The 17,309-nt window shown below is 40.0% G+C and overlaps 1 protein-coding gene across 11 annotated transcripts in view; it reads left to right on the top strand.

Annotated features, from left to right (window-relative positions):
• Lar (tyrosine-protein phosphatase Lar) overlaps positions 1 to 17,309 on the top strand; it is a 424,567-nt gene that overhangs the window by 211,241 nt on the left and 196,017 nt on the right. For 10 of the 11 annotated variants that reach the window (XM_069052716.1, XM_069052732.1, XM_069052780.1 and 7 more), the window contains exon 1: positions 10,271 to 10,459. The exons of the other annotated variant lie outside the window; for it this stretch is intronic. The gene's annotated coding sequence lies outside the window, so the exon portion shown is untranslated. Of the gene's footprint in view, positions 1 to 10,270; positions 10,460 to 17,309 lie in introns of those variants that run through there. 11 annotated transcript variants of the gene reach the window in all.

Below are 17,309 nucleotides of genomic sequence, written 5' to 3'. Positions count from 1 at the left end.
TAAAACATCGAATTTTATTCGAGAGTGGGAGCGTGGCGGGGGCGGCGAACTGACTACAAGCGGGGTGGAAATCGAACCTGGAGCGAGGGCGGTTGCACTCGGCGGGATGGTACAAAAATTGGTCAGCGATGTTTTTCAAGTGAAAGGGTTTCAATTATTCTAAATGAAAAACCAAGACCAAAACTAAGTGGATTTTTGTTGCGACTGTTAAAAGACATTGAGCCGTATCACGACACCCTTATTAAAGTTGCCGTTAACTAGAGTCGTGATTAAAGTAAACATAAAACGATATAGATTTATGCAATTATAACCTGCCAGAAAGAGATGACTTCGTCACCAAGGCAATTAGAATCATGATTAAATTTAATAAGGGTGTCGTGATACGGCCCACTGTATTTTCACTATACAGGGTGTTTTTGAAATGCGTGCACAAAATTTAACCACCAGCTACTGGCTTCATGTAGAACTCGGAAAAAATACTAAAAAAATTCTATGTCAAAAAATAAAATGACAAAAAAATAAAATGTCATTTATTTTTTGAGCTACAATTTTTTTAAATTGCTTTTAGTTTTCTACGTTGTCCTACAACCTCGTAGGTAAAATTTCGGCACATTTTAAAAATACACCCTGTATATCATGTTTTATAAAATGTACGCCAATGCGAACTAACCTATAGGAAATATGCTTTAAAACAAGGAAACCGCATTGGTTAAACTAAAATCAGTAAACCAATCACAAACACGCAACCCCGAACAACATAACCTCTTTTGTTTCGAATTTTGTTGATCCAGGTTTTGTTGTGAAAAACTGTTTACGTGAGTTCCCTGTTGGGCTAATTTTGTAGAAGTTATTGTTTCACTGCAATTAACTCAAAATTCAAAAAGTGACAAAAAAAATCCCTATTCCGTCACTCTTTTTTATGATCATGGAAAAAATCAGATTCAACACGCATGAGCAGATGTGCATTTAATCACTTGTACGGTTGGGGTCCTCACCTTCGGCTCAGACGCCCAACTTCCGTACTCGTGATTAAATGCACTACTTTGCTCACTTGTATTGAAAATAGCAATTATCTACTTTGCTTTACTAATTCCTGAAATTTCGGCTGCTCAAGTTTTCATACTCTCCCTCTTTCTGACAATAGGAGGGTGTACTGTCCATAGTAAAGAGATACTAGAAACTATTTTACGGATTTAGTGGGTAGCTTTTCATTTTTAATGATGACATTTCTACATCCTCATAAATATGGTAAAGTATCCACCATAAATTACAATCATATTTTTCATAAATAATCAAATGCTTTTCATGTGACACATTACGATTCCTACCAGTAATAATAAAACTTTAATGCCTGCATTACGGACGTAGAACAGTGGTAAAACTGTCAAATTAAGCAAACACTAGGTATTTGTTTTCAGCATTCCTGTTTTCCGTTCATTTTCCTTTTCATTGATGAAAAAGATATCATCATTTACAAACTTTACTTAACATGACAAATTCATTTGAGAATAATGAAAAATTCAACAAAATTGAAGTGAATCAAATTGCGGAATGTTGTTTGCGATTAAGTAGATTTCCCAGTGTATATTTATTTTTGCGCTTTATTTATCTCGTAAATAAATAAATGCGTTATTTATTTAGTAAAAATTTTTCAGTCCGCCTGGATTTGCCTATTCATAGCTGTTCATTGTGGCGTAACAACTTTCACAGCGTGTTTGTAAACATAAATTTTGAAGTAATTTTCAAATAACGTTCTGTTTAATAATTTCGCGTGTTGTACGAATTGTTGTTTTAAAAATGTTTTTTATTTCAAGAGTCGCGTCATTTTTCACGTCCAACTGCCGAATCGTTTATGACATCCAGAGTGGACAAGTTTCTGTCAGGAATGAATTGTGTCAACCGCGAAAAAGAATGCAACGCAGTTATCCGTAAAATATGGGATGGCGCATCCAGAGGAAGCGTCCCGAAAATACGGTTTCGGGAGTCGGGAGCATTTGTATGTTAATAAAGTCCTAATATAAAAATTTGCAAAATGTCGTTTCCGGAATGGATACGGAAGGGGCGGTTGTTATAAAATTTCCCGTCTTCGCTCGCCCCACCCTTTTATTTTTATTTCATTAGAGTGAGTAAGACATCCCTCCTCGCGGGATGTGAGGTAGGGTTTTAATAATAACGTATTCATTTGATGTCGAGTTGCGGCCCTCCATCTCCATACCATTAAGACTGGGAATTAATAAATCCCGGCTGAGGGAACGGATTCCCCGGAAATTGCAATTCCCGAGGAAAAAAATGCAATTTAGAAGACATGCACCCCGAAAGTGTCTTGAGCAATTTACGAAAAGAATAATGGGCCATCGTTGTCGGAGTGATAAATGCGGAAGGTGTACGAAATTACGGGATTAACTCTCAGCATGGTCCCGGCTTAAGTGGCTCTTATTAAATGAATTGGGGATTTAATATAATTTTAATGGGAGTCGCATCGACCCGGAACTTGTAAATAAGCGAGGGGGGCGCCCTACACGCGTCCTTTGAATAATTTTCGCCGCGATGCGAAATCGATCATTTCAATCCCGACGACGTGACGAATGGCCCCGTAATTCCGGAAGGGATGAAGGGTAGGCCCATATTTAAAATTTTTCATCTCTTATCCCGTAATGACCCGGATTACCCATACAAACACTTCATCGGGGTGCGAACGCGCCTCGCAGCCCCATCCTAATATTTTACCATCTCGAGAAGGGTATTTTTTAGCACGTCTCCTGTCGGCCCCGAATTTATCCCTGCTGAAAGCCCGGCGGCGGCGTAACCGGCCCACCGCACGGTTAATAAATAAACACACCGATTGTTTACACGGAAATCCTGCCCCAAACAATAATCTAGTTTTGCCTTGAATTTGTTTTATTGACGAATTGTCGGTAAATCACCCGAACGGGATTTTGCCACAGCGGCAATTATTTTTAACACCCAAGAATTCTCGATTGTCAAATTAATTCTTCCTTAAATTGCGTGAGCGCACTTAAAATGTGATCACCCCAAGTTCAGAATTAAATTGAAGCTCCTGAAATGCACCGGAATGCTATTTTATAAATCTCGCTGCACCGCTAATTCCAATTCAGTTATTTAATTCGATTGTATTAATTTCTAACTACATTAAATTAACAACATTCAGTAGAATGAAACTCAAACGCTCTCAAATGCAAATTTATTCTGCATTTAAAAATCATGCCTTTGAAATTATAATTTTCGTTAGTAAAACAATTAATTTGTTGCTGCCGGTGAAATGTTTGTTTATTAATTACGTTTTGTCGATTGAATTCATTTGAACGACCGTTAATCTGTGATGGTCCTTCGAGCCGGATTTCACCCAGCAAGCTGCGGATTGCCGCTCGCTGGTTCAAATCCGGCTCGAAGGATCCTGATCAGTATACTAACGTCTACTCGTGTGGCTGATGGTTCGGTAAAGACTTTTTATACCTCGCTGTACCCAATGGGATTCAGCTCCTTATGTTGCTTGGTTTATGTTTCCAGTAGATTTGAATTTCAATAGTTTTGTGTCGGACATAATGAGAAAGGAAATTGCCATTCGATAAAATAAAACATTGTAACAATGGCCGCATGCCATACTTCAACGATTCATTGTTCTTAAAAATTATTGTTTCTTTAAACAACAATATTTATTTTGGGTGAAATCCACATGACATCTTTTCTTCAATTAATTTAAACATTCAGAAATGGTACTGTTTTTGTTTTTGAATTTTTTTACTGCTTGTGTAGGGTACTTTATATTAACACAAAAAATTAATTAAAAAACTCGACAATAATTTGAAAATTGGACATTACAAAGAATTCTTAACTAACTGTGGCACACTTAGAATTAGAGTTAATAGTTGTGGGGGACATTTTTGAAGAGCTTTCAATGATGCGTGAGGCGCCACCGAATTCCAAGAGAACATTTAAAGTGGTGCCCGCGTGGCGTGGCGTCGACTGACGTCTTTCTGCACAAAGCATGAGAGGTATACTCTGTGACGTTGATGCGAAATGATTTGGGCGAGCAAGTAAAATCGTTAAATGTCCAGAAAAACGAATAAAACGTGAAGAGTCGCAGCCTTTTGTGGGGGTAACGATTTGGTTTATGGCTCATACAGTTTCGTTATTAGAAAAAACCGAGACACATCGACAATCCGGGATATTTTTGACCGTCGGATCCGAACGTTCCCCAAACGACCCCATTTCTGAATCGGTCAAGCCGCAATTAATCTTCCCCCGAGTAATGAAGGAAGTGTACTGTGACCTCAGATAAAGTGGTCGAATGTTTCTTTTCGTTTTTCTATCGCAGTTTTTACGGCGGATGGTGGCACAGCTCATTTCATTCCTCTTGCCAATAAAAGGGATGTTATCGTTATCACAACATTGTAGAAGGAGCGTTTTAAATTATTTCAAGCGAACACCGGAAGATCCGCCAGACATTTATTCCCCACCAGAAATTTAAAACGTACGCAAATGGTCCCACTTTATGCGCTCCACTTCTCGAATAAATTAAATTTCCCTCGTGGTGGTAGGCTTGCATTATGAGCTTTCGAGTAAACAAGCTTGCATGGGTGGCGACAGATTCCGTGTCGCGTTCCGGTTTTTCTGCAGGCGCAGGATCTCGCCGCATTAGCGCACTGGTAATGCATTTAATGCCGTTTCTGGTCCTTGGCGAGAGCGTAACGTCGTTAGCCGACAGCGCCTTCTCCTTGATCCTGTCATCCTGAAAAATGCCGTGTCGGATCCTGTCGCGTCCGTTAATTAAACCAGGTAATTGAACAAAACGGCATAATCCTGGCGACGATTAAAAATCGCGTAATTTATACGGATGCAGTGTTTTTCGTCCTTAATCCTTACAGGCGAGTGGGAACCGGTTGATGTATTTCATCGATTGCGTCAGGATTTGCGATTTCACGTTTCGGGAAATCGAGTCGGCGCCGACGAAATTTATGAAAAGTCCTGCGGCCCATCTGTTTTATTTAATCGTCCTGTTTTACGTTATGGTTTTTTCCTTTTGTTGCGTCCTCCTGGATAATTTGTTTGTAAATATTTAAGCGATAAAGGGGCCCGTACCGAAAGTCCGCCTGAAATATTCATTCGGGCGATATTGACTTAGACGGTCTTTTTGGATATGGTAATGCGGAGCAGCTCAGGACCCACTCCAAGGATAATCATATCCTGTGTAAAAATTTCACGCGGTACTTAGCAACTCGCCGTACGGAATTTGATATTTAAATTAAAACAGCAATGAGCTCTCGATCTCCATTAAATGTAAAGCCGATAATCCTCTCCTACGAGGCTCTATAAACTCGGGACGATTGTAAGTAGCTTTGAGCTTTTTACTATTTTAAGCTCGCCGGGACTAGGAAGCGACGGCTAACTCCTTAACTGGCGGTTTAATTAAAAGGAAAAATCGCCGCCGCTCGATGGGAAATCAGATGTGGATTTTCCCTCGACCGAATTTTCCACCAATCGCGAGACAAAGGAGGCCATTGCGGATCGATGGTGGTCGGAGAGAGAGACTTGTATACGTCTCCAAGTGTCAAGAGTCTTAATTAGTTCTGTGTTCTCTGCCACTACATATCAAGTCACGTTTCAAAATAGAATTCTGCGGTGTCGAGAGACACCGCCGTTGCAGTCATTTTCTTCGACTTCTTCACTTTAATTGTCTCACTCGGATTTGCGCCGCTGGATTTTTCCAATTTCAAGTGCCAACGGACGTGCACCGCCGATTTAGGGCACGACGTCAGAATGCACATGCGGTAGCGGTGGCGAGTGGAGGTCAGGTCGGTTCTTCCCTCACACGACGAAATTATTTCAAAGAGTCCTGGCTCAAAGCTCCAAACTCGAGTGAAAGTGAAACGCTGAGCGGTAAAATGCATTTAATAATTTATCATGAAGGGTTCTGCGCTGCGTCAGGGAGTAACGAAGTCCCCACAAATGGTAGAATTAATTTGAATATGAGAAGATTTTCACCTAGCAAGGATTCGCAGCAGGATGGCTCTCTAGTGTTACTAAAGAAAATAACGACTGTTCAAAGAATGCTCATTGCGTGATTCTGCGGGAATCATTTATGTTGTTAGGCGTTGCGTGTTTGCAATTGGTTTACTTTGCTCACTAGTGAGAAAATATTATTTCCTCACTAGTGATTCAATTGCCATTTTTGGTAACTATTTTCAGTGAGCAAAAACCACTAAAATCCAATGATAATGGAAAAAAATTATTTTTGTTTTAATAGTGTTTGTGTTGTAAATAGTTTATTTACATAAAGGTAAACAAAGTTAACAAAGGTTTGCGGTGAGACTCTTGAGGGAGCTCGAATGATTAAATGAATAATGATTTATTGTCCATGCGTGCATCCCTTTTATAGCCTGACTGGAGATGGTCCGGCACGCTCCGACGGCGCGCAGCTGATGTGATGGTAGGGGCCCAGCGATTAGATTCTCGCTGGTGACGGTAGCGCTTCGAAAGGGTTAGTACGGGGCGCTTTGGTACTACATCCGTGATTTATGCTACATTGTTACGAATTTGCTATAAATGAAGTTCTGGGCACAAGCGAAATACAATCTAAGACACATTATTTTAAATAATGAGATTATAAAACATTGAATTCTTTCATGATTTAAAAAAAAGACATGATAGAGATGATCCCGTAGAGTGGATCCAACACAAGAGCATAATGCACTCTTTGAAAGTCTACGTTGTACTTGTTCCAATTTAGAAATGGGATGTTGTACACTAGAGACCAAACGAGAGAGACACGTTTAAGATGTTAACGTCTTAAACAACCAAACAAAGCAAGTACATTTATTTGTCAAGTGTATGAGGTCTGAAAACAGCACTGTGGATTGTAAACTGAAGGAATCGGATGTGTAATTGGCGAAAAAATATGAAGAAAAGCGTATTTACTGCACCAAAAGAAATAACGTTATTTTGTGTGGTTTATTAGAGTGTCACTTTAGAATTTTTCCATTGGGTCCCTCCCCGTTGTGCAGCTCGTTCCGGGTGTATCTTTGAAGTCGCGCTGTATATGTTCCGGAAGCGGGATTAGGGTTGTCGGCTCCGGCGCATAAATGTGAGGCTTTCATATCGGCTCAAGATTTTTATCCGGGCTGATTCTCGCCGGGAGAGAGCTGGATGTGCAGATGATGGGGAAGCCGGGGGCGAGAAGAGAATCAAATTAATTGTTTTAAATTATTAACCGGTTTGATCTCTGAGCGGATCATAAATACCGAGCTTATCTCGAATTCATAATAATTTATTAAATATTCCAAGATTACCTTCTCACTTATTTAAATTTATCGATTTCGACAAACATAAATAACCGGAACGGGAACGTTTGTAATGTTTAATGCATTATTAATGTACGGCATGTTCCGGAAAAAAATGTGGAATTACAAAAGATTGAAACAGAGCGGGCCCCACCGTGCTTCTTGTAATAATTTAAGTGTTAATTAAATCACGTTGATCTCGATTTCGACTGAAAAACTCGGAGGAGTAGGTATCTAAAAGGGGCGAATTATTTCGCTGATGAAGTACACGTTCTTTTAGGACGTTGCTCAATTAGTCCGGCGATTTCAATGCAATCGATCGTTATGCTTATTTTTCACAGTATCGGTCGGCCCCCCAACGTTTGTGTTTTGGTTTACGTTTAAAACCTCGTTTAGAGATAATTGACACAACAATGGACCGTTCACAGACGTACTGTTTGTGGTTCACGGCTTATTCATAATGGCGTACTGTTCCTGTTCGTCGACGTAAAAATAAACAAGCCAACAAGTCGTTGGTAGTTGGTGTGGCCATTAAACCGTCACTTTCAAAACTCCCAATCCGTCAGATTCTGAAACATCAATAAACAATTCTCGCACAGGAGGGCGGATTTTAACGTAAACTTAGTACAGCGTCACGAATATTTTATTAGACATTTTGGAGTCTTGCAGAATTTGTCAGTCTGAAGTTTAGGTGTCTCGATTTTAAAGTAAACTCACCCAAAACTTTTTGTTCCTATCTTTTCCAGTTCATATTTTCAACATAGTTGAAATATGGATAATATTCTGTACGAGTTGAAATGTTGCTGTACATAAATGAACATTCCTTCAATCAAATTTATTCAGTGCCTTGCTACTTTGTTGCAAGAAATCAAGTTATTTAATTTACTTTATTTGATTTGTCCGATTGGAATGTAAATTTAATTAAGCACTTCAATTGATGGTTTCGTTTTATTTATGTAACCAACAGGAACGTATTCTACGAAGATTCGAAGCGCAGCAATATTCTGTAGCAAAGAATTAAATTACAATTTTGTAACAACCAAATCAAGAAAAAAAAATGTTTATAAAATTTATTGATGAATATACACTTCTTTCATAGAGTGGTTGTGAAATCATCCTCTTGCTTATATTTGCTAACAAGAATTAATGAATAAAATAACAATGGTTATATAGGAGAAAATAGACAAACAAAAGAAGACATACCTACTTAATTACATTGCCCAAAATAAAATATAAATGTACTCCTCTTATTAAATATTCATTACGTAGATGCAAATGATATTCATGACTCACCGCCGTGAGTAATGACTCATTTCACCACGAGTTCGTTGTAGAAAAAGTATCGTATTCAACTCGGATGTAATGGCTATTACCTACTCGAACGACTATAGTACTCGCACACAGCTCGTGTCTCACCCACTCGTTCTATTCCAATTTTTTTTTTTAATTTTTCAAAAATTACCTATTTACTGGACGCATTTTAGAACATTTAAAACGTTTGATTTTTTGTAAAGCAATTTACATTTTTTCATTAAAACCAAAGGAATTTAATGGTTGTTAGATACGCAAAATGAAGGTATCGATTGTATATCATATCGTGATAAAATTTAAATTAAATAATCTTTGATCTTAAATCCATACCTATTGCTTAAAAACATTTCATGATGAAATACTAAAATCAGACAGACTCACGTACGCCAGGTTGATGATGGTGCAATACTAAATTTTTATCATTTCAAAGATTCTTATCATTTGTGAAAAAGTATTGTAGTTTCAATTTGGTTGTAGGTCGTAAAATTTTATTGGATATTATGAGCGATTAACGGGCACAATGGTTGGGTTTGAAAAGGTTGGGAAGCGGCGCGTGCCGTTTGCCGTACAATGCAAATATAACAAATGTACAATACAACCCTGCTTAAAATATTACCTGCTAGTGGTAAACTAGGATTTATAAGCCCCGCAAGATCTTTAACTTAAAGTACCATAAAATTTTACGACCTACAACCAAATTGAAACTACAGTATTTTCATCATCTGTTAGGTGATCGTTTCTTGTCTTTATCTCAAATCTTATTTTTATTTATTACATATTTGTTAATGTATATGATCACATACGTCACATTTATCTATGGTGCAATTTTTTGCAATCTAGGCTGCTTATAATCTACAAATAAATATTTTTCAACGTAGTTTCATAATTTGCTTGGATTTCTGACGATTTCTTTAACCTGTTTTTGTGTGAATTTTCAAGTTGGCTTTTAAATGCAGCTTTATTTGTTAACTCAGTAAGAAAAACACCAAATCTGGCAATTTTTTTTGTCGTTTATCGAGCTTTAAAAGTTGTCTTATTGCTAGAAAGAAGCATTGATTAAAAACCATCAAACATATGTTTTAGCATCGTTGTGTGTAATTCGTAGGAAACAAAAACGCAAGCTCCCAAGGTTACGCCCTTAAAAATTTTATTTCCAAATTATCATTCTGTAACTACAAAATGAAACAAACACGTATTTGGAATCATAATTGTGAATTTATTTGAAATCTTGTGGCTAACTTCGAGGCCCCAGAGCGTGACAAAAGCACTCTAAGCCGTCCCTGTCGAGCCCACGAACATAGCTTCGACACACGTTGCCCTCTCCTCAGTCACCAACTGTTGATGGTAACAACAATTTCTAAGCTCTTTGCAGCGACAGAAAAGATTTAGATCAAAAATTACTCATCCCGCGATTTAGCAGAGATTTTAATGCCCGATTTGCATAAATCAAATCAACTTGTAAATCCGCACGTTGCAGTTTTTCGCTCTGAAGTGCACTTAAACAGTTGCAAGCACTCCGACAAGAAAGCCGACGTGCAATTTGCAATTATCAAAAGAGATCGAATCGGAATCATTTGAAATTTATTAGGTGGCTAGCTCGGTTCCGAACCCCGCATGCTCGCTGCGCGCGGTTTGGCCACCATCCGCGAGATCGCACCGCCGTCGCCCCCATCAACGCATATGGCCGCTTGTGTCTTCGGCAATGTCAGTTCGTCTAAGTTTTTTTCTAATTTCGTAGTGTTTCTCCCGGTTTTTATTTGTTAGTGCGTTATGTGGTCGTTTTTCGTGCGTGCCTCCCTTATGGACTAGCGTTTGCGGCAGCGGCGCCCCCGATTTCCCCGATAAAAACAGTAAGTTTACCATGTTTTGTTGGTTATGTATTTTTATTTTGTTGTTGTCGGGGACATGTGAATTGTTTATAACCTATATCCCATTGTTTGTAGTTTGACGACCGCGTTTGGAGTCGCCGTTTTTAACAGAAACCGTTTTTTGTCGTTTGAAAAAGCGTGGAAAAAGTTGCGTCGTGTAATGGCTTGATTGAAAGGACGGACGGACGGACACTTTTTATGCCGTTGAGCAATAACGTGGAATTTGTTGCGTTGGTGTGGAAATAGGACCATTTAAACCGGCGGTAATGAATCAATGGACGCGTCTTCCTAATCCGTAATTGAGTCGTTTTTCTCATCGACACCCACAAAAAGAGTCCGCCAGAGGAACGCCACACCGTTATGGAAACTAATCCGACTTGGGTGTTTTCACGGGGGCTTCCGTATCGTCGTTTGTCATTCTCTCCAGTCGATGAGACAAACGAAAGAGAACCACCTAGATCCCAGTCGATTGTGTCACTCCAGGCGCCAAATTAATTTTTTGTTGCGAACGACCGCCATTCCGGTTATGTATTTTTAAACGTCGATTTATTTGATCGATAGCTCTCTCTGCAAGCATAAATTCGTGTTTTTGTCGTGGAAACTAGACCGTTTGGTAATTCGGGTCGTAGCGGAATTACGTGGGTGCTTGTTTGAAAAATCAATTATCGATAGGTTCGCGGCCAAATTTGGTCTTGAGGTTTCGCAACTCGATAAATTGGGCAACGTGTTTGTTCGGGGTAATGTCGCTAATTGTGTTCCGGAATATTTACGTCGAGAACGTGCCCCCGTCACTTCTGGATGGCTGTAAATCGATGCATTTAGAATATGACTGAATTGGACGAATTCCAGAATTTATTATGTTCCTGAAATAAATCGCCCGAAGCGATGATGTTGTCGATGTCGGGACAACAATGGATTAGGATCGTTTCGCTTGTTCTTGCGATAACAGTACGGCTTTTGTCGATGCTTGTGTTCTTTAATACTGGTCGAGATGAAATGTGGACGTAAATCACTTGATGGCAATTTAATTTTTTCTGAGCGTTAAGCGCCGTTTTACGGCGCAAAAACTGTTACTTTTTATTGTGGTGCTCAGGAATGTTCCGTGGTATTTACTAGAGTTTTTACCATGCTGTGGGTCGAGTGGCGCCTCGATGTTCCAAACCGATATGTCTCAATAACTTCTTGCTTTCACGAAACACGAACAATTTGACGAATGAGGAATTCTGCGAGGTTTCACAATAAATGAATAAGCAAATGTCTGGAACTGATTGCACGTCTGCTTGTTTCCACAAACAAATTATCGCTATTGTCAAAGTCCTTTAACCTCTAATGGAGAAACTTGACAGCTGTCAAAAACAGCAGTATTTGAACTAGCGCCGTCCTTGACTTACCGTGACTTTTTTTTTCGCTCACTGTATAAACGAAGGTGTAATGAAAATGAGAATTTGTCAGGTAAAAGGACGACCTACGTTTGGAAAAGAGAAAAAACGCGGTCTGCTTGACAACTCATTTATTTGAACGGTCGTTACAGTTTTTTAAATTTCTTAGCTGCCTATCTGGTAACTTCATTACATAACAATTCAATGGGGTCTAAATTTGGAGCTTGTTGCGGACACCTTTGATATGTTCCGATCTTTTTGCTTTTCCAAAAAGTCATTTCAATTATTAATTGCCGTTTTCTATATCTTCAACTCCAGCCAGGGCAGGAGAGTGATAGAGTGAACAGACTTGCAGATCTTTTTTCCTTCTTCAAGAGTCTTTAGAAGTTCTTTCTTTTAATCCGAACACATTCCTTTACATTTATTAAGACGTTAAAAGTCATTCCAATGTCGAAGAAACTTCTTTTTATTCTGTTGTAAGTTATTGTCATCAAGTTATAATTGTCGATATGTACACAAATTTGTTTCTTATTCTATTTAATTCCGTAGAAGTAATTTATAATTTAGTTGGTTGAAATTTTCGGTGCGGCCCACGAGATAAGAATAGAATTGATTTATTGCGAGACAAAAATGAAGTGAATCGACCACGTTCATGAACTACGGGGTGCGTTAGTAAACCCGTTCGGGGTAATCGATTGGGATGAAATTATTTTGTAGCCGAAACGGAGTTTTAGCACGGCCAACTAATTAGAATCTGACAGTTTTCGAATGAAAGCGAGTGCCTAATTTGGTTAGTTAAATTAAACAATTAAATATACAGCGTGTCAGCTTTAAACAGTGGCAATTTGTTTTGTTCGACGACAGGAAGCACACCAGTGGAGCTTTCTTTTCAGTTCCACCGGAACAGATTCGCGGATGATTCAGTTGGTGGAGTTTTGAACGATTTCCACTTGAAAAAAAAAGTGTATGGAAGTGTCGTCGTTCGTTGGGCAAAGTGGTCGGAACGACTTAATAATGCCGAGTTAAGCAACAATGGCCATCGTAATTGCTCTTATAAAACCGTCCCACTCGACGGGCGGTCCCGTCCCCCGTTTAATCATCATCGGTAAAAACCACCCTCGCGCCGCTCCCATCCACTCTGCGTTTAATTGGGGTTGGTACGGTCATCGCGGCAACAAATTGTCGAGATGTCAGTCGGGCCGGTGGAATTCGGAAAATCGTGTTTCTTTTTCGAATCGTCGTCGATTAAGGGCGGGGGCCGATGATAATGAATTTTTAGGTCGGATAAATGTTGTGGAAGTGCTCCGGGTTATTAGATCTCGCAACGTGTTCGTGTTTCGAATCTTTTATGTGAATTTAATGATCTTAGAGGGAGTGATCCCGATGTGGCGCTCATCAATCCTCTTCATGAATGTTTAAACGGGCGAGTCGAATTTATCTCGCGGAAAAAATTAACCGGAATTAAGCTCGCGACGGCTCCGGGAATCTCAGAGTTTTTTTTTTAAAAACAGACGAATCTGATCAGGTGGGCGCTCGGTGGCGGCGGATCGATTGGTCCCGGGGCTAATTTTAAAACCACTAAATGATGCCGAATTAGGAAGTTCCATTCTATTTCCGGGCGTCGAAATTAAACCGCTGTCTGCAGTGTCGTTCGTGTCTCGTGCCCTTATGTGTGTGACGTTCCGTTAACTATTAATTGGGTGCTTGCTCTAATGAGATGTGTCTGCTCCTGAGCAACAACAGACGAAATTTAATCAGACCCTATTAGGACGGGGGGATGTTTACGGTTTTGTAAATATTCAATCAATTCGATTGTGTCCGGAATTAGCCCGACTGTGTGGACCGACACGTACATATTCGGTTTATTATTCATGAATTCACCACATCAAAGTTGTTCCCCTGCTCCGGATTTTTTTTTTTTGTCAAAGTCGTCGCTTATTTACCCATACGGAACAACAATAAATTACACAATTATCGACGATCAATTATTCATGTCGAAATTGCGTCGTTTCCATGAACGCAAAAAATTCCGTCGAGGGGACGTGGGCGGCGACTTCTTCGCTTTTCGTGACAGTTTGCTTCGAGGCTCTTCCCTTTCTTAAATTCGTAATGGAAAACTTCTGTGAAATCAAGTTTGCACGAGAGTTATCAAATATTAATTGTTCTTCCTGAACCCACCAGTTTTTCTTCGGTAAGTTATGTACATAGAATAAAAGGTGGATTCTTGAGTAAAGTGTATTTTTCCTGTATAATTTTAAGTTGAAAAGGACGTCCACACGAATAAACTGTCGTTTACTTTTACCCCAAATTAAAACCTTTCAACAAAAAATGTAAAGCAACGGAACCATCAAGGAACCGGCGATAACCTCATTGTTCATTATCGCTGTAATTTGTTGACAAAAGTCTATGGAGGGACTAATGACAGATGGATCATTTAACTACATTTAGGGGTCATTCCCTGTAATTGGTTTTGCATGTGACCATTGATAGATGTAAACTCCATGCAAAGGTACAAGGTTTTTTTTCTTTACCCAGCAATTGTCCGAAGGGTTCATTAAAATGGTATTTGGCTGAATAGGTAATTACTAGGGCTTGTAGTTTTCTAGTAATTGATATTTAGGGAGAGAAAACAAGCCACATAGCATGGGGAGGTTAACGATCTAATCGTTGGGTTGTCGGGAAAAATTATAACGATTTTTACCAACATTCAAAATTTCTTCAGGTGTACTTATAGTGTTTTTAAATGCTGCAAAACGTTGTCTCAAGTTACACAATATCAAGCAAACATATCTGAAAATATCGAGGTTGATTTCAAAAAATGCAAGAAACAATTGCCGACTGCTGTGTCTCCTTTGAGAACAATGCAGTTCATCTACACTTTGTTCTTTGTTTTCTTCTAGGTGGGCAAAATATGAGTCCACAACTGTAGTAATTTCGTCATTGGTTGAAATGGAGTTATGAAGAAAAGTCAGTCCAAAAGAATAAAAAAATGTAAATGGTACAGTGCTAGTTTTGCTACTGATGTGATATTGAAGCAAGACCATCTGCGTCATTCGTGGATTCTTTTTATGAATTTGTGTCACGCGAAATGTGTTGTTTCAGAAAATTATGGAAGAAATTTGTAAAGGAAGTCTTCAATAAACACATGATACTTGTCACATATGTAATGCAAAATAAAAAAAATACTTATTTATTTATTCTGCCAACATGTGCGGCTGAATGTGTGCGAGATCACGTGATTGTTTGCTTTAAGCAAAAATCGTATTAAAAACCGTTGCCACCAGTAGCCGAGGTGAAAGTAGAAGAAAACGTAAAATATTCATCAATAGACTGCGAGAAATGAAAGATGTTTGTTTCGGTCTGAGACAAGAGAATGACAGAACAGGTGACGTTGTCAGGTATCGGTTTATGTGCGGACGGTGAAGAATCGATTGCGAGGAGTGTGTAACCCAACACATCTTCCGAGTCCAGGTTCTTTAAACCGCAATTAATCATTACATCTGGGTCCGAGCCTAACAAGATATGGTCCTTCGAGCCGGAACTCGTCCGTCGGCTGGCACGTGTGCAAACAGGACGATATTGTGTACACCCTTATTTACCATTCAAGGATTTCCCATTTCATCGGAAACGAGGACGATATGAAGATATTAAAACGATATCGTTCACTCGGGGTGATTCCAAATTTAAAACAAACATTCGCCCGACCATCACGCGTTCTCTCTCTCCCTCTCGATTCGACCGCGAACGCCACATGTCTGACATTTAAGCGAGCAGATTTCGCAAGTGTTAAAAAAAAGGACGCCCCATCAGGTTTTTTCTCCCGTCCGTTTTGTAAGTGCGCTTCCATATAAGCCGATGCGTTATTTATGTCGGCGGTTCGGAGATGTTGCGCTTGTTACGTTTTCTTTCTTACGCCCACGACGTATTGTGTATTATATTGGAGGCGGTCACACCTGTGCTGCAGCCGATGCGTCTGATGACTCGGCCCTCGACAACCTCACCCCTCCACCAGATCGAAGAGATTGGCCCCATCGGAGAGAATCGTGCGGGAAGCGGGTCGCATCCAGACGCATTGTCGGCTTAATTAAATGTAACGGAGGAACGGCACGAAAGAAGGGCGGAATTCGTCAAAATTAGACGAACTTCATCTTCGGCGGTTCCCAATTGCGGTCTCTTGTCGAGATCCGGGAGAGCTCCGGCTAATCCGGAAACACAGAAGTTTTCCCCATATTGATTATTGTCAGTGATCCGGTTCCTCGTCCCCGCTTTTCTAATAAAGCCAACTTTTCAACATGGCCACCGCAAATTTAAATTCTCCCACCCCCAATCGACGACTTTTTGTCGCTGTGGCGGGACGTTTTCGACGTCGACCCTGTTTATATTGGAAATTCCTGTCGGGCGTAATTTAAGGGAAAAGTATCGATTCGGCGACACAAGCCTGACACGGAAACGAGCTTTCATTGCAGGATCAAGGACGAGAATCGAAAGCTCCGGGCCGGGATTTGGTGCCCAACGCACGGTCGAACCGCATCGCAAGCGTGCATCCGAAATATTCCAAAACGAAGACTTCGTTTGCCATCAAGGTTATGTACTGAGAGCTACCAGAGTGCCTTTTAGGGGTGGGAACGCTTTCCCTCCCCTCGATTTACTAGTTCCGAGTTAATGCTGGACGGATGATGATCGAATATTATTTTCCGGGATGGGTGCGAGATGTTGGGGGAATTTGTCGAGGAGAACTGTTCCGGGAGGTCCTTTAATCAAGGCGTAGCGAACCGACGTCGAAGAAGTCGCCCGAAATATGTTTTACGATCTGACGGCACTAGATGCAGATATAACTGCGCGGAAAGTTGTAAAGTTTACGTTTGAGAGAAGTCGGAGTTTTCAACAAGTCTCGGTCGACGTTCGTGAAATACGTGTAAATAGAGGAACCTGGGAGGAAAATTACGACGGCGAAACTTGAAAAAATTACCGAATCTGTCGTCGAGAGAAGAAACGGCGCGGAGAGCAGCGAGAAACAGACGGCGTGCGATTGGAGTATATTGGATTATTTGGATTTCGGAGATAAGATATGATCGACATGTTTTATTTAGCCGTGGAGTTGTAAGTTTCTGTAAAATAACAACCGTCTCAAAGGAGAAATTGCGCCGAGCAATGGAGTTTCTCAGTTCGATGCTGTTTATTCGCGAATTTCTTAATTCGAATTTGAATCAGCGTTGACGTTTCGGAGATATTTTGAAATTTGGAATGGGTTACGTCTGTCACGAGAGCGAGAAGCCACATTCGTCGGAATTAGACAAAACACTTTCTCCTGCGTGGGCGTCAATAAATTAACCGTTGTTGACAGTTGTTTTCAACAACGCAACGATTCGATCAAAGCGCATTAAAATTGCGTATTTGTGTTTCGAATGTGGAAGAACATTTTTTAACGAAGAGCAAACATACGAAAATTATTA

The sequence above is a fragment of the Tenebrio molitor genome, chromosome 1 (assembly GCF_963966145.1).
Source record: "Tenebrio molitor chromosome 1, icTenMoli1.1, whole genome shotgun sequence".
NCBI lineage: Eukaryota > Metazoa > Arthropoda > Insecta > Coleoptera > Tenebrionidae > Tenebrio > Tenebrio molitor.
This window is presented reverse-complemented; position numbering and strand designations above follow the sequence as displayed.